The 18,830-nt window shown below is 38.8% G+C and overlaps 1 pseudogene; it reads left to right on the forward strand.

The window, feature by feature from the left end:
* Nucleotides 1–313: 313 nt before the first annotated feature.
* On the forward strand, nucleotides 314–632 carry LOC118579214 (annotated as a pseudogene).
* Nucleotides 633–18,830: the final 18,198 nt, after the last annotated feature.

Consider the following 18,830-nt stretch of genomic DNA (forward strand, 5'->3'; position numbering starts at 1 on the left):
CCACCTTCTAATTCACTGTAAGATTATGTGCCAAGCTCCAGACATAAACCATGAACAACAGAAATTAGGCAAAGCCCTGCCCAGGTAGAACCAACACCAATATGGGGAAGCAAATGTGAATCAGGGGATCATACAAAAAGAAAATTTAAGTCAATAGCAATAGAAGTAGAGAGTGGGAATTATTCGCAAGGTTAGTTGGGTGGCTGATATAGACTGAGGGGTTTAGAGAAGGCTCTCTTGAACTGAGATCTGAGAGAAAACTGAAAATAAAAGTAAACAGATCACTTTCTGTGCTGATAGCACTCTCACCAATATGGTGAATGTTCCTAAGACCAGAGGGACATTCTGCTAGAAATGTGGCAAGCACCAACCCCATAAACTTGACACAGTACAAGAAGGGCAAGGATTCTTGGTATGCCCATGGAAAGTGGTGTGATAGTAGGAAACAGAGTGCCTGTGGTGGGCAGACGAAACCTATTTTCCCCAAAAAGGCTAAAACTACAAAGAAGGTTGTGATGAGATTTGAGTGTGTTGAGCCCAACTACAGATCTAAGAGGATGTTGGCTAGTAAGAGATTCAAGCATTGTGAACTTGGAAGCAATAAGAGAAGAAAGTGCCAGATCCCATTCTAAGGCAATTTTGTTATGAAGAAAATAAGATCATGAGCTTTTACTCAAAAAAAAAAAAAAAAAAAAGTAAACAGATCAAGTAAGGTTCTGCATGATTGATGGTCCAATGGCACAAAACACTGACATTGAAGAAATGGAATGAAGGCATGTCGGAGTATAGGTCATGAGAACAAATACAATACAAGATGAAAGTTAAAGAATACAAGTCAGGATAAGAGGATGAAGGAGAAGAGAGAGGAGACTCACCAGAAACAAATATTGTTCGGAAAAATTGCACAATGAAACTTAATACTATATATGCTGGATTTAAAATAATATAAACAATGACTGATTGTTCTACTAGAAGGGCAGTAAACATGGTATTAACATGTGCTACATATTTTGTCTGGGGAAAAAAACAGTCTAATAATTAGAGAGCTTGACAGGAAAGAAAAGAAGACAGCCTAAATTAGCGCTGCAGACCAGCACAGGCAATAAGGAGGTATCAGAGAATATCACAGTCCGGGGTTCTAGCACTCTGTGGGTAGAATAAACACAGGGATGGGGGGAGAACAGAAACAAGAATTTCAGTTAAAGTAAAGGAAGAGAGAAGTGATAATGCAGATGTGAACATCAGAATCAGAATCCAGTCTCAGAGAAGTGCAAATTGAAACCTGGACCAAATCTTAAGAGTATGGAGTCAAGAGGTAGAAGGGTGATGAATCTGACTTCATTTGCCACACTGTAGACTCCTAGACAACAAAGATATATCCTGGCAGCTTCTGGGAGTCACATAGTTTTTATAGCTAGAGAATTTAACCTCTGCCAATCTAGCCCAGAGGTTTAAGGAAAGCCAATCACAAGGGCCAAAGGACTTGCATGAGCTGAACTGGATCCCTTTTCTATGTGGGCTGCTTCCAACCAAAGAATGAAAACCACTCCCTGGGTTCAATTCTGGCTCTATTACCAAGAGATGAAATTTAGGATAGTTACTTTATCTCTGAGCACTTTGCTTTCACTAACAAGAAGGTAGCACTCCGGATTTCTACTACTCCTATGCTTCACAGAACTGTGGTAGTTCATCCTGGATCTGACCTGAAAGCCTCCTCCCTGAAGGCTAGCTTACATGGTAGATGAAAACTCCATTCAAGCTTCCAAAGGAGAGAAGCAACCAACAATCTTACCCAGCTGCAACACCTATGAACCACAACAATGATCAGCATGACACAATAACCATAAGGTGCAATAATGACACACATTCCTTGCTAATAATCAACATCTCTCTAATTGGATGTAAGACCTGCTCAACAAGAGGGAAATCATACCTGGTACTGGAAACTTAGCCAACTACCCAGGGCTAGTAAAGTCATGGATCTTGTAAGAGAACCTATAGCCATCACTTTATTAACCCAGAATAATCTCTTACCACATTTTAAGTATTTATCATTATACCCACAGATAAGTATAATCCTCAGCCTTCAAGAAAACTTCTCAGGGTCTAGAAAGATGGCTCAGTGGTTAAGTCCACTGGCTGCTCTTCCAGAGGACCTGGGTTCAATTCCCAGCACCCAAACGGCAGTTCACAACTGTCTGTAACTCCAGTTCTAGTGGGTCCAACACCCTCACACAGACATACATTCAGGCAGAATGTCAATACATGTAAAATAAAAATAAATGCATAAAATTAAAAAAAAGAAAGAAAGAAAGAAAACTTCTCCTTGAAAAAGAAGGAGACGATCCCACCCCAGAAATCCCATCTGGACCAGAGGTTCTGGCCATCGGGCAGGACCCCCGCAACCCCACCGGGAAGGTTCCCTGCTGTGGATATCGCTCTGTGTAAATAAAATGCTGATTGGCCAGTGGCTGGGCAGGAAGTATAGGCGGGACAAGAGAGAAGAGAATTGGGGAATAGGAAGGCTGAGGGGAGAAACACCGCCAGCCACCTCCATGACAAGGAAGATGTAAGGTAATGGTAAGCCACGAGCATGTGGCAAAGTATAGATTAATAGAAATGGGTTAATTTAAGATAGAAGTAGATAACAAGAAGCCTGCTACAGCCATACACTTTGTAAACAATGTAAGTTTCTGTATGTTTACTTGGTTGGTTCTGAACATCTATGGACCTGGCAGGTGAGAGAGATTTGTCCTGACTGTGGGCCAGGCAGGAAAACTCTAACTACAGTTCTCCTTCTCCAAGATGCCTGGCAGGCCCTACAATCTCCAAGCCCTGCCCCCAAACTCATCCGCCGAGACCCAAGTCACTTTATGAGACTTAGAAACCAGCCCCCAGCTTCCATCCTGCCCCAGAACTCACATCTGGACCAGAGGTGAGTGCCTGGGGTCATACCCAGAGAGGCCTGCCCCTAGGTCCTAGCCCTGGGCACCAGCCATTCCAGGGAAGACCTGCCCAACTTGGCCCCCAAGTTCTGGTTAGGGCAGGACCCCCCCCCAACCCACCAGGACGGTTCCCCTTTTCCAAGACTTCAGGCAGACACTGCAATCTCCACACCGTGCCCCCCACACCCATCAGCTGGAGACACCAGACACTTCCCGAGACTCAGAGACCTTAACAGAGAAATAAAGGACTTAACTGATGTTGTGACTCAAATGGACTTAATCAATATCTACAGAACATTCCATCCTAACAAAAAAGAATATACCTTCTTTTCAGCACCCCATGGAACCTTCTCTAAAATCGACCACATACTTGGCCACAAAGCAAATCTCAACAGATACAAAACAATTGGAATAACCTCCTGCATTCAATCAGACCACCATAGTTTAAAGTTAGATTTCAACAACAACAAAAACTACAGAAAACCTACAATCTCATGGAAACTGGATAATGCTCAACTGAATCACCAATGGGTTAAGGAAGAAATAAAGAAAGAAATTAAAGACTGCCTAGAGATCAACAAAAATGAATACACCACATACCCAAACTTATGGGACATTATGAAAGCAGTGCTAAGAGGGAAATTCATAGCACTAAATGCCCTCATAAAGAAGTTGGAGAAATCTCACACTAGTGACTTAACAGCTCACCTGAAAGCTCTAGAACAAGAAGAAGCAAAGTCTTGCATGAAGAACAGATGCCAAGAAATAATCAAATTGAGAGCTGCAATCAATAAAATAGAAACAAATATAACAATACAAGAAATTAATGAAACAAAGAGTTGGTTCTTTGAGAAGATCAACAAGATAGAAAAGCCCTTATCCAAACTAATCAAAAGACAGAGAGAGAGCATCCAAATTAACAAAATCAGAAATGAAAAGGGGGACATAAAAACAGACAATGAGGAAATCCAGAGAATCATCAGGTCATACTAAAAAAAAATCTACTCCACAAAACTGGAAAATGTAAAAGAAATGGATACTTTTCTGGATAGGTACCACATACCTAAGTTAAATCAAGACCAGATAAACCATTTAAATAGTCCAATAACCCCTAAGGAAATAGAATCAGTCATTAAAAGTCTCCCAACCAAAAAAAGCCCAGGACCAGATTGTTCCAGTGCAGAATTCCACCAGATCTTCACAGAGGAGTTAATACCAATTATCTTTAAATTGTTCCACACAAGAGAAGCAGAAGAAATATTATGGAACGCCTTCTATGAGGCTACAATTACCCTGAGTCCTAAGCCAAAAAAAGATGGAACAAAGAAAGAGAACTACAGACCAATCTCCCTCATTAATATTGATGAAAAATACTCAATAAGATACTGGCAAACAGACTCCAAGAACACATCAAAACAATTATCCACCATGATCAAGTAGGCTTCATCCCAGGAGTGCAAGGGTGGTTCAACATATGAAAGTCTGTAAATGTAGTACACCATATAAACAAACTCAAAGAAAAAACCACAGGATCATCTCACTAGATACAGAAAAGGCATTTGACAAAAACCAACACCCCTTCACAATAAAGTTCTTGGAGCGATCAGGAATACAGGGAACATACCTAAACATAATAAAGGCAATCTACAGCAAGCCAACAGCCAACATCAAATTAAATGGAGAGAAACTCAAAGCAATACCACTAAAATCAGGAACAAGGCAAGGCTGTCCCCTCTCCCCATACTTATTCAATATAGTACTTGAAGTTCTAGCCAGAGCAATAAGACAACATAAAGAGATTAAGGGGATAAAAATTGGAAAGGAAGAAGTCAAGCTCTCCCTATTTGCAGATGACATGTTAGTATACATGAGTGACCCCAAAAATTCAACCAAGGAACTGATACAGCTAATAAAAACCTTCAGCAACATAGCAGGATACAAGATCAACTCAAAAAAATCAGTAGCCCTCCTATATATAGTAGACAAACAGGCTCAGAAGGAAATCAGAGATATATCACCCTTTACAATAGCCACAAATGATACAAAATACCTTGGGGTTACTCTAACTAAGCATGTGAAGGACCTATATGGCAAGAACTTTAAGTCCCTGAAAAAAGAAATTGAAGATGTCAGAAAATGGAAAGATCTCCCATGCTCATGGATATGCACAATTAACATAGTAAAAATGGCCATCTTACCAAAAGCATTATTCAATGCAATCCCAATCAAAATACCAACACAATTCTTCACAGACCTGGATAGAGCAGTACTCAACTTCATATGGAAAAACAAAAAACCCAGGATAGCCAAAAGAATCCTGTACAATAAAACCTCTGGAGGCATCACGATCCCTGACCTCAAGCTCTACTATAGAGCTACCATAATAAAAACAGCTTCGTACTGGCATAAAACTGACATGTGGACCAATGGAATCAAATTGAAGACCCTGACATTAATCTGCACAACTACAAACATATAATTTTTGACAAAGAAGCCAAAAATGTACAATGGAAAAAAGAAAGCATCTTCAACAAATGGTGCTGGCATAACTGGATGTCAATGTGTAGAAGGCTGCAAATTGATCCATATCTGTCACCATGAACAAAATTTAAGTCCAAGTGGATTAAAGACCTCAACATAAATCCAGTTTCTCTAAACCTGACAGAAGAGAAAGTAGGAAGTAATCTTGAACTTATTGGCATAGGAGATCACTTCCTAAATATAACACCAGGAGCACAGACGCTGAGAGAAACAATTAATAAATGGGACCTGTTGAAACTGAGAAGCTTTTGTAGAGCAAAGGACACGGTCAACAAGATAAAGTGACAGCCTACAGAGTGGGGAAAGGTCTTCACCAACCCCATATCTGACATTATATATCCATAATATATAAAGAACTCAAGAAATTAGACATCAAAAAGCCCAACATTCCAATTAAGAAATGGGCTATAGAACTAAACAGAGAATTCTCAACAAAGGAAGCTCAAATGGCTGAAAGACATTTAAGGAATTGCTCAACATCCCTAATTATCCAGGAAATACAAATCAAAAGGACTCTGAGATACCACCTTACACCTGTCAGAATGGCTAAGATCAAAAACACTGAAGACAGTTTTTGCTGGAGAGGATGTGGAGCAAGGGGAACACTCCTCCACTGTTGGTGAGAATGCAAGCTTGTACAGCCACCTTGGCAATCAACATGGCACTTTCTTAGAAACTGGGAATCCATCTCCCCCAAGACCCAGCTATACCATTCTTGGGCATATACCCAAAGGATGCTCAATCATCCCACAAAGGCATTTGTTCAGCTAGGTTCATATCAGCATTGTTTGTAATAGCCAGAACCTGGAAACAACCTAGATGCCCTTCAACTGAAGAATGGATAAATAAAATGTGGTACATATACACAATGGAGTACTACTCAGCAGAGAAAAACAATGACATATTGAGATGTGCAGGCAAATGGATGGATCTAGAAAAAAATCATCCTGAGTGAGTTAACTCAGACTCAGAAAGACAAACAGGGTATGTACGCAATCATAGGAGGATACTAGATGTAAAACAAAGATGACTAGACTGCTACACAACTCCAGGGAGGCTACCTAGAAAACAGGACCCTAGGAAAGACCCAGGGATCACCCAATGCAGAGAAATGGATGAGATCTACATGAACAACCTGGACATGAGTGGGGGTAATGAAGGGCAAGGTTTGGGAGGAAAGAGAGCTTAGGGGAGTGGGAGATCCCAGCTGGATCAAGAACAGAAAGGGAGAACGAGGAATAACAGACCATGATAAATGAAGATCACATGAGAATAGGAGGAAGCAAATTGCTAGAGAGGTCCCCAGAAATCTACAAAGATACCTCCACTGTAGACTGCTGGCAATGGTTGAGAGAAAGCCAGAACTGACCTAGATGGTGATCAGATGGCCAAACACCCTAACTGTTGTGCTAGAACTCTCATTCAATAACTGATGGAAGTGGATGCAGAGATCCTCGGCCAGGCCCCAGATGGAGCTCCAGGAGTCCAGTTGGCAAGAAAGAGGAGGGATTGTATGAGCGAGAATTGTTGAGACCAAGATTGGAGAAAGCACAGGGACAAATAGCCAAACGAATGGAAACACATGAACTATGAACCAAAAGCTGAGGAGCCCCCAACTGGATCAGGCCCTCTGGATAAGTGAGACCATTGAATAGCTTGAACTGTTTGGGAGGCACCCAGGCAGTGGGACCTGGACCTGTCCTTAGTGCATGAGCTGGCTGTTTGGGACCTTGGGCTTATACAGGGACACTTTGCTCAGCCTGGGAGGAGGGAACTGGACCTGCCTGTACTGAATCTACCAGGTTGTGCTGAATATCCAGGAGAGCCTTTGCCCTGGAGGAAATGGGAATGGGGGTGGGCTGGGGGGAAGGTGGAGGTGGGTGTGGGAGGTGGGGAGGACAGTGGAACCCATGGCTGATATGTAAAATATAATTATAAAATAAAATTTTTAAAAAAAGACAAGAAAAAGAAGGAGACAATTACAAAAACCACAACCAAATCAAAAATCAGAATTGTGGAGCTCAATCCTGGTGGATGCATCTACAACAAACACCCACACCTAAGTCTCAGATATCACTGTATAAAATAGGATAGAAAGAGTGTAGGAGCCAGAGGTTTGAGGGGTTTGCTGTGAGATTGTGTCTACAAACCATGTCAGAATCTATACCCATAAACTATCACCAACATGACTGCCTAAACATAAGCTAAACAGGGACAACAATGACATGGTAAAGTGAACAGGAAGAAAACATGAGGCCTCTATACAAAGAACTACAGGCAGCCAAGATGTGATGAGTGGGAGATACAGTCTTCCCTAGGAAAGATCACAACCAATTGGTTATCCAATACCAAATGGCCATCCCTGAAAACATATGTACGAGTAACTTTATACAGACTGAGCAATTTATATTTAGGAACATATATGTATATACACATACATATATGCATGTAATAACAATTACTGAAAAAGGAGCCCATGGATTTCAAAGAGAGCAAGGAAGGGTGTATATATGAGAGCATTTAGAGGGAGGGAAGGGAAGGGAGAAATTATGTAATTATATTAATCCCAAAAACGGAAGAGAAAAACAAGTAAAGAAGCAATGAATTTGAAAGAAAGGAAAGCAGCAGTGCATGGGAGAGTTTGGAGGGAGGAAAGGAAGTGATAATGGATGTCATTACATTATAATCTCAAAAATAAAATAGTTACTTTAAAATTTGTTTAAAGCAGAATTAATCCAAGTGCCACTCAATATTTGCATTAGTTATATAAATCATGGACCACAAGTAATAAATTTGTATTAATTAACAATAAATATTAATAGGATGAAAAGTTTTTAGGTTGTGGTGGCCCTCCCCACATGTGCCTGTTCTTCCATCCCTTGGTTTTGCTCACTATTCCTTTCCTTTTTACACACGCAGTCAGCATTGAAGACTTTCTAGTCTCAGAAATCAATGTCTGTGATGGTGCAACTCAGTTGTCCCTGTGACTGAGTTAAGAACTGACTAGAACAAGAGAAATGGATCTGTACCTGGGGGGGTGGGTATTTCTAGAGAGGATTGACATGGTGAGACAATTACTCCAAAGGCAAGATCCACTCTCCATATGAGCCATCAACTTCCAATGGGAAGCCCAGATAAAAACAGAAAATATAACCCAGCATGTGGATTGCCTTCCCATCTTTCTGAGTGAAAGAGAGTGTTATCTCCTGCTATATTAGAAATCCTCCATGACATTAGACTCCAGCTTTATTGGCTCAATACCATTTACTCTCAATGGATCTTCCAGGCTTTCCTTGTCAAATTGAACTGCTGAAGGATCCAGCTTTGTGTATTAAGCAGGTACTGGTTTTTCTGCCTCTATGGCATGTAGACAGCTACTGTTGGGCTACCCAACCCCTATCATCAAAGCAAATCTAGTAAGTCCCCTTTAATAATATATGCATCCATTCGGTCAATTCTGTTCTGCTCGGGAAACCTGCCTAATGCAGTGCCTGTTGCTTGAAATAATCTGCTCACTGTCACAACGGTGTCTGTCCACAAAGTAGCTGATATTCATGAATCTACAACCTTGCTCTTCATCAGGTGACTTCAATGCTAAAAATAGGGAATTGGTGCCAAGAGCCTTGTCTAACCAAATCATAATTCAATCAAGTGATGGCACATAAAAGAAAAAGAGAAAAGAAAAAGAAAGCAGCTGAATCAAACCAAAATTCAATTTCTTCTACTTCTTAAAAGAAAAAAAAATGTGTTCAAGTTCTTCTAATTTCTATATAAATGGCTTCAAACACAGGTTATTGCAACCCCCTGATGGTATGTAGTGAATGATGACATTATCTAAACAGGACCACTTGGAAACAGAAAGCTTTGAAAAAATACATTTAGAAAACAGGAGATTAAAAACAAGCAAAAAGGTTAATTGTGGAAATTGTTTAAGTGACTACAACCTGCATTTTTTTTTACTAGAAAATACATCCTTTCTGCAACTACCAATTTGAAACACCAGATCTTAAAATCAATTCCCAAACTCTAGCCCCTCAATCAGCTTTTGTTCAGAACATAGCCAGTCAACAAGCAATCCACACAAATGTAAAGCTAGGAAGCACTACAACAACATGACCCCTGCATTTACATTGTCATTATCTCTCAACTTAGCAAATAGCTATTGAGTGCCTGCCACAGATACAGGATTGCTGTGTGTAACAAATAAAAATTTTGTTCCTCAAATTAAAAGATGAAGCATGAAAGACGTGCTGATAGTCTGGGGGGAATGGAAAAAAGAACAGCATCCTAAAGAATCAAAATAGTTTATTTCTACCACCTTAAATGGCAGTGTATCTCTCCCATACATGTCTATTTCAAAAGCCTCATGCTTATAAAACTTAAATGACTCTGATAACTAAGTTGCTGGAATCTTGAGTCTCTTTTCTTATCTTATCTTTCTGATAAAACCCACAAGGGGGTAATTATCAGGCCCGTGTCTAACAACAATGGGAACCATTCTTAATCTGTATGATTTCTACTAAAGGCAACTGCCTCTGTTGCTGTGAGAATAAAGAGACAGAATACTTAAAATATTGTTATGCACAATTAATGTAATGCTAGAATACTTCCTCACACCCTACACCCTTTTGCATTATTTTTGTCAACTGAAATAATTACGTTTTGACATCTTCAGTCACAGCTGTAGGCTGGCCTTAGTGTATGGCCTTGTGGTACAGGGATCATGAGAAACCCCCAGAGTAATTAAATGTTCTTTTAAAATGCCTTTACCACATAAGCCCTTTGCTTTTCTCTCTATTTTCTGATACCTTTTATTTGACAATATTACACAAACCACAAAAAGTGGTTGAGTTGGCAGCTTTTAAACAGTATCTCCAAATCTTGACACTTCCATATTCCCAGTTAACATAAGACTGTTGAGTGGGGAACAGTAATGTGGAGAAGTATGGCACTAACTCTGTAGGTCACACACATATTTAAGGAATAATGACATTTTCCTTATATGTAATGAGAGCCTCAATGGTATAGATATAGATATAGATAGATAGATAGATAGATAGATAGATAGATAGATAGAAAGAAAGATAGATATCAATTTACTAAGAGTTCTATGGGGAAAACTGATATAGGAAAAGGTAAATCCAGTTGAGAATTGGAAAGCTGGGGACTAATCATATGCTGCTTCATGGCACCTGATTCAGTCTTTACCACCCAAGAGAGCATTGCTCCCTTCTCCTCCCTTTTAAATGATCAGATAAGTAGGCAGAGAAGAAGCACTACCTCTATCAGGCCTGATAGCTCAAGGCCATGGGCAGAGCAAATTCCCACAACTCTTACAGTTCGAACTAAGTTCAATTAGCTGTCCTTTTCAGAGCTACAAGGCCCTGAACAGCTTTGTGTTTTTAAGCATATACCATGTACCATGGTTTCAAAGCGAATTCATCTCCTGACTTCATGCTTCAACTGTTAATTTCTACCTTGATACTTAAATGAATGGTATGGAAATAGCAAAACAATATGGCAAAATGTGACAAAGCAGGCTTATATTTACACTGCCCTGGTGACCAGATGGTAGCAGAGCAGAATGGGCAGTCAAAGCCGAAGAATTAATTCACAGTGCAACTACATGTTCTATAATTTCCACATTTGTTCCCATCTACTTTGAGCTAATATGTCCTTGATGTTTCCAAGAGGAGCAAAATCCATTTATTCAAATATTCGACTCTATGCTAAAATGAAATCAACTGGCCCCAAAATACCAATAAAGATTTCTATGTAAAGCTATTAAATTCAATATTCTGAAATTAGAATTCAGGATTTTGTAGAGTGGCAATGGCCGCTATTCATTAAGTTAAGCATTTGAGGACTTTGATTATAATCTATTAGAGTAGATAAGCATTACTAAGACAGAGCAGAGAGATGAGGAGCCCAGCTGGAGATTTAGAGTAGGTGGGGGCTGGGCACAGGCTTAGATTTATTGAAGGCTGAAAAAGCCATGAGTTAGAGCAAGCAGCTGACATCAGACTAAAATTAGAGAAGCATGCTTTCAGCATAGGAAAAAAATGACTGGAAACCTGTAAGGAAATCAGTAGTCCATTAGCCACAGATGAGTATCAAGGAGAAAAATAAAATGACCCTAAGACATCGAAATCAAACCTTTCATCAAGTGTGAAGAGAACTTGAATCACTCCATACCAGGTTAGAATAAAAACCTCACAACCTCCTGGCACGTGTGCCCTAAGATATCCCTCTTGGCCTCTGAGTCAAAATCTTCTCAGATAAGTAGGAGTTTTAAAAACTACTCTAAAAAGTTGTGAAATTACTTCTCCATACAATGGATTACAAATTGGCACACAAATATTAACTTGCGGCAGTGTCAATATAATGGGTTTTGACAGGCAATATTAACAGAATGAACTAACATTTGAAATGCTGGCTGATGTATTTCCAACCTAGGACAGTCTCATTGTCCCATAATCTTCTGCTATTGGCATTAAAGCAAGTGAGGGATGGAAGAACCAACTCATAAACCAGGGAGTAATTGTTCAGTCCTGACTTTGAGAATAGAGAATGTTAAGCAATAAAAAGCCCAGCATTCATGAAGATAATGGGCTTAAACTATTAGAACCATAAAGTTTAGGGAGGGCATAATGGGTTTCCAGAATTTCTGAAGCTTTCTCATTTTTACTATAAACCAGACACTAGTTCAAGTCATAGAACTTTTCCTTCTACTGTAAGCAACAAAAAAGAGGAGATACAGGACAAGAGGCAAAGTCAATTTTCAACTAAACCAAAAGGCCCTTGAAATTATTCCTAGGCTGAATCTACAAAAGAAAAAGGAGTTAGATGTGAGGATTCCTGTCATATTCTCCCACATATCCTTATATAGTCTGGGATAGGAGAATGGGTACCAGAAACACACCTCCTCCCTACTGTGCTTTGAGGGTCCAATAGGAAGAGAGACACATTTCCTTCTCCCCCCGCCCCCAGAACTTCAGGAAGATGGACTCTTCAGAATATAAACAAGCTCAAGAGCTACATCAAAAGAGGACAGGTATAGACAGATGGGAAGAAGGTATATGCAGAGAAAGGGTCTGTGAGAGCAGCGTGCTCCCAGAGACCATGTATGGGGCAAAGAAAAACAATGCATTCTCAACTGGCACACAGAAGCCTACAGAATGGATGGAAGAATCCATGGCTGCTGAGATGCCAGACATAGGGTTAATAGGACTTAGAGACAATCAACAGCCATGCAGATCATGGACATGAGTTTTCATCCATTTTTTCCTCCCTTCTGAGTGGCACCTGCTAATGTGTCAGAGGAAACTTAGCTCAATGTGGCAAAGCTCCTGCCTATAAGTTGGGAAATATTTTCCTTCTCAATTTCTGTGCAAAATTAGCATGCAAAATAAGGTGTGGTCTCTAACAGAGAGGTACTTTTTTCTTTGACACTTAACAAACCCAATATCAAAAGAATGTTAGTCTCTTGTGAAATGTGCTTTCTGCTGAGCTCTCAAAGGAAGTTATGGTCCACACAGTTGTTATCTGTTGTTTTTTACTCTTCGGCTCTTTGGGGGGCCCACCAGCTCCCAAATAAAGTACACAGAGTCTTATTATTACTTATAAATGCCCAGCCTTAACTTGGCTTGTTTCTAGCCAGATTTTCTTAACTAATTATCCCATCTATCTTTTGCCTCTGGGCTTTTATCTTTCTGTAATAATGTAAACCTTTCTTTACCTCTTTCACTGTGGCTTGCTTTGCAGCTGGGTGGCTGGCTCCTGATGACCCCCTCCTTTTTTGCTCCTCCTTGATCATCTTCCCAGATTTCTCCTCCTATTTATTCTATCTGATATCCTAGCCTACCCTTTCTCTAATCAGTTATCAACCATCAACTGTTCAGCTCTTTACTAGACCAATCAGGTGTTTTAGACAGGCAAAGTCTCACAGCCTCACAGAGTTAAACAAATGCAACATAAAAGAATGCAACATATCTTTGCCTCGATAAAACAAACATTCCACAGCATAAACAAATATAACATCTTAAAATAATATTCTGGGTTGGGGATTTAGCTCAGTGGTAGAGCGCTTACCTAGCAAGCACAAGGCCCTGTGTTCAATCCTCAGCTGAAAAAAAAAAATATTCCACAACACATAGTGGAAGTTTCTGTAGATGTAACCATCTTGTTAAATAAGAAACACAGAACTAATTGCAGAGTTAAAAACCACAAGGTCAGAGCAAGAGCGGAAAACCTTACCCTTCGCTCCTTCTGCTGTCCTTCATCTCCGCAAGAGACCTACTTCTGTGTGTCCTGTCTATTTATAGACTTTCTGTTCTGTTTTCTCATTGGTTGTAAAACCAGCCACATGACCTCCTTGTCACTGCCTGTTTGTACAGTCCTCCAGGTCTTCTATGGTTGGTATTGAGATTAAAGGCATGTGTCTGCCATGCTGGCTGTGTCCTCGAACACACAGAGATCTACCTAGCTCTGCCTCCCAAGTGCTGGGATTAAAGGCGTGCACCACTACCGCCCAGCTTCTGCTCTGGCTTGCTCTGACCTCAAGCCAATTTTATTAATATACAAATAAAATCACATTTCAATACAAATAAAATATCACTATACGTTTCCATTCCAAAGTCCTCACTGTCACCATCACCAACCTAATTTAAAAAAATACATAATGATGAAAATATCTTAACTAATCTTAATCTCCTACAAAATATCTAGAATATACAAACTAGAGACAGAATTAAATATTTGAACTGTGTCCACTTGGTATGTGATTATTTCTAGACCAGAAAAATCCCCTGAAAAGTCAGCCAGAAAGTCACAAGTAATAGTTCTACAGGAGGTTGTGGGTTCCTCTTCAAGTACTCAAACACAGACAGATGGACAAACAGACAGACACAGACACAGACACAGACACACACACACACACACACACACACACACACACACACACACACACTCCAGCTTCTTAAACACTCACACAACCTGCCTATATTCTATCATCTCAAAATATAAAAATATAATAATTCCTAAATAGACTCACCCTTGGAGACTTCTGAACTTTCCAACACTGAAAAATAAAACCCACAGTGGCAAGAGTGGGGACTGAAGGCAGCCAAGCTCTTCACCAACCTGCCTGCCTTTTTCATGGGTACAATGAAATTTACAACTAGGAAAACTGAAAGCCACAACCTCAAGCAGTTTCCACCAAACCACTTCCTGCCCAATTTGCTATGTGTACCTAGCAATGCTTTCAAGGAAAGGGAAATGCATTCTTTCCCACATATAAGGAAATGGTGACAGCAAAAAATGTCTACCTCCAAGAAGAAAACTGCAAGCAGCCATGCTTAGTAAGCACACAACCACTAATCTGAACCTGCACTTCCCCTCAATGTTTAAGCACAAAAAATGAACTCTAAATCAGCTGTGCCCCTATTGCCTCCTTATCTAAAACACCAATAATGTATTGCTCTTCTGAATATAGCATTGGAGAATACTTGACTTAGAGTACATAATTTCGACAGCAATTCATCACCAATTCAATCCTACTGTGTATGTTTCACAAGGTTTTCAGCTTTCTTTTTAACTTGAGCTAAATTTTATATATTCAACAAGCTTGAATGTGGTAGAAGAAAAAACTGTGAAAATTTATTTAGGTTAAGAAAGAAAGTTCTCAAAAGAATAAATAGAAATGGCTAATGATCATTTTAAAAAGTGGTCATCATCCTTAGCCATCAATGAAGTGCAAGTGAAAACTATGACTCCGAGATCTCATCCCTACCAGAATGACTAAGAGAGAGAGAGAGAGACAGAGAGAGAGAGAGAGAGAGAGAGAGAGAGAGAGAGAGAGAGAGAGAGAGGCGTGCACACACCCCAAATGATGATGAATGTTGCCTTGGGTGTGAGGAAAAGAGAACATTTATTCACTGCTGGTGGGTGTGCAAACTGGCACAGCCATTGTGGAAATCAGTGTGGAGGGTCCTCAAAAAATAATAAAGATGTGTTACCATAAGATTTACCTATTTCTTTGATATAGACCCAAAGGACTCTCTATATTCTACCAGAAATACTTGGTCAGCCATGTTCATTTCTGCTATATTTACAATTGTTGGGAAATGGAAACAGCCTTGATGTCCATAAATTGATTAATAGAAAATGAAAATATGATACATTTGCACAATGGAATATCATTCAGCAGTTAAGAAAAATGGAATTGTCAGGTAAAGAGAGCTAGAAAAAAACTCATTCCAAGTGAGGTAATGCAGACCCAGAAAGACAAATATCACACAGTTTTTGTCATTTGTACATGCTAGATTTGAATCTTAAGATATGGGTGTGTTTTATTTTGGAATACTCATAAAGATCAAGAAACTAGTAGGGGCTATGGAGATGGGATTTCAGAGGAAATAGAATGCAGTAATATAAAGGGGGAAAGAGGATTAATGGAATAAGAAGGTTAAATGGGGTGGTGGTGGGAGAACAGTGTAGGAGGAGGGATAACTAAATCTAAAGGATGTTTGAAAAAGTCATATGGAACCACAACTGCAGAAGCTTCCTAAAATTACATATACATATACATCATATACATATGTGCATACACATACATCATATATATACATAAATACACATACATCATATATATTACATATACATCATATACATATACATATACATATACATATACATATACATATACATACACAAGAGTTTAATGGAGTTAGCTTATAATGGGTCAACAATGCTCCTACTAGATAGCATAGGTTAACAAATGGAAAGCTCAGTGCCAGGAATGTTTTACCTTTCCTAAATTTGTTGGTCAGTGGGGTTCCATTGACCCCCCCCAAACATAATAGGATATTGTCAACACTATTGGTTACCCTCAAAAAAGTGAAAATAAGACCCTATTGCTGAAGACACCACATAATTGAGTCATAAAAAATGAAGAAATAAAACTGGTACTCACCTGGAATCTTTATCCCTACTGGCTAGCTCTGATAGTGCTGAAAGATCTATGCATGCTAACAGAGAAGAAAAGTAGCCATGCATCTTACCTAGTTGTGAACACTGCAAGCTACAGTTATCTTGGCAAGATATGCCCACTAGTGCAATAATAGCACAAATGTTACAGGAGTAACCAACCACTTATAGATTGGAATTAAGACCCACACCATAAGATGGAACCCACACCATTATTGTGATCCAAAACCCATGACTAGATAGTTCCTAGGCCCTAAGAGTGAACTTACTACTATTATTCTGCTAAATGAATATAATATTATACTGACTCCCAATGACTTATTGTTGTACTCATAGATTAGTGCATCTCTCAGTCCTCATCAGAGAAACTCATTTTTGCAGCATATAATAATTAACACAGAGATCTACAGCTGACCAAAGTGATCTGTTAGGTCGACCATATTCCAAAAGATGTCCCCACACCCAATGGGCAGTACAACTTGGACTCAATGGGTTTAAGTTTTTTTAAGAGAACACAAAGTTATGTAGGTAAAGAATGGGGTGTCTCTCTTGGAAGTTGGGAGTGAGAGATGAATATGATCAGAATACATTGCAAAAAATTCTCAAAGAATAAAAATATTTTTAAAGAAAAAAATGCTTTAAGAAAGGAGGTCCAGCTGGGTGGTAGTGGTGTATGCTTGTAATCCCAGCTCTTGGGAGGCAGAGGCAAGTGGATCTCTATGAGTTTGAGGCCAGCCTGATCTACAGAATGAGTTCCAGGAAAGCCATGGCAGGTAGATAGAGAAATCCTGTCTTGAGAAAACAAAAAAAGGGAAGGAGTGTGTATATATAATAAAGTATTTATCTATTTTAAAAAGGAGTTCCACTTGTGTAAATAATTATTGGTTCACTTTTCATCTCTTGTGATCCCTTCAAAAATGAATCACAATTAAAGAATAAATCCCACTTATCTCTAGCAAAGTTTTTTTCATTATTCTTGGTCAACTATGGATGCTAGGATTTAAATTTAAATCAGTATCGCCCCATTTGACCTATGGAGTACATGACACAAAAAAGATTTGAGTAAATCTCTAACTGCATTACATCCTCATTCAAACAGTACAGGAATTACAAAAGTGAATTACATGTTTCTACCTTTCCAACAAAATGAAATCTGGATTAAATAATGGCTATCTGGTTTTTATTCCAGCTTTGTTTTTATATTCTATCAATAAATTTTAGCACATTGCTTCTCATGTTATAAAGAGATCTTAGCATGCTAGGAAAGGAAATTGCACATCTCAAAATACCAAGCAATGAATAATTCCCCATTAAGTTCTTTTTAATAATGGTAGTACAGACCTAATGGCAAAAATGTTCTGAAAATTAATAAGTTCTATTAAATGTTTGAGACTGTAAAACTACCACTTGAACTAAGGTCAGTTAGAAAATACATTTTCAAAAGTAAAGCTATTAAAACAACCTGTAATTTACTACCTAGAAACTGATAACTATTCTTAATTTTTTATAATCATAGGGAATCTAAGAATATTCAATTTCTCAGTGAACTGGAATCCCAAGGAGAAAGGAGACAATATATAATTTGGATAAACTTGAAAGTTTCTCATATGTATGTATTGGTTTTGAAACCATGCAACTAAGGAGATAAAACACAGAAACCTATTTTTCTAGTTGAGTAATTAATGACTAAGTACAACTATCATATGTTTAGATTATCAGGTTAAAAATCAATTGTTAGGGTAGGGATGAAATAAAAGAAGGGATCGAACAGGACTTGAGAATTCAACTGTTCACATGGAGCACAGCAGTAATTGAAATAAATGGTAACAGAACCCTGTCTACAGAGGATAACTCAGCTAATACTAGTTGCTGTCACACAAATATCATCCCTTTTGTTATTATATACTCCTGTATCATTTTTCTTTCACTATAAACCAGGAAGCTTTCTGTAAAATCTCTCAAATTAAAAATATTTAACTAAACAGAAATGTTTAAAATTTAGTAAATTAAACTACATGACATTTTGAGCTTTATTTGGCCTGTTAGTTAGTTTGCAGCTCTGATTTTATCTGAGTGGGGTATTCATAGATTGGATTTACATCAAATTTTTAGATTTTTAAAACAATTCTGGAAGGTAGAAGAAAGCTTCTACAAACAATTTAATATTAATAGAGATTTAGGCATTCACTAACAGACAGGAGGATTAATGTCACCCTTTACCACCACAAAAACTTGTAATGTACTGCTATACTAGTGAGATTTCTAGTAAGTGTTTAATAGTTTGAATGAGGATGTGCCCCATAGACTTGAGTATCTGAAAACTTGCTTACCAGCTAATGGCACTGTTAGGGTAAGTTG

This window comes from Onychomys torridus, chromosome 3 (assembly GCF_903995425.1).
Source record: "Onychomys torridus chromosome 3, mOncTor1.1, whole genome shotgun sequence".
Taxonomy (NCBI): domain Eukaryota; kingdom Metazoa; phylum Chordata; class Mammalia; order Rodentia; family Cricetidae; genus Onychomys; species Onychomys torridus.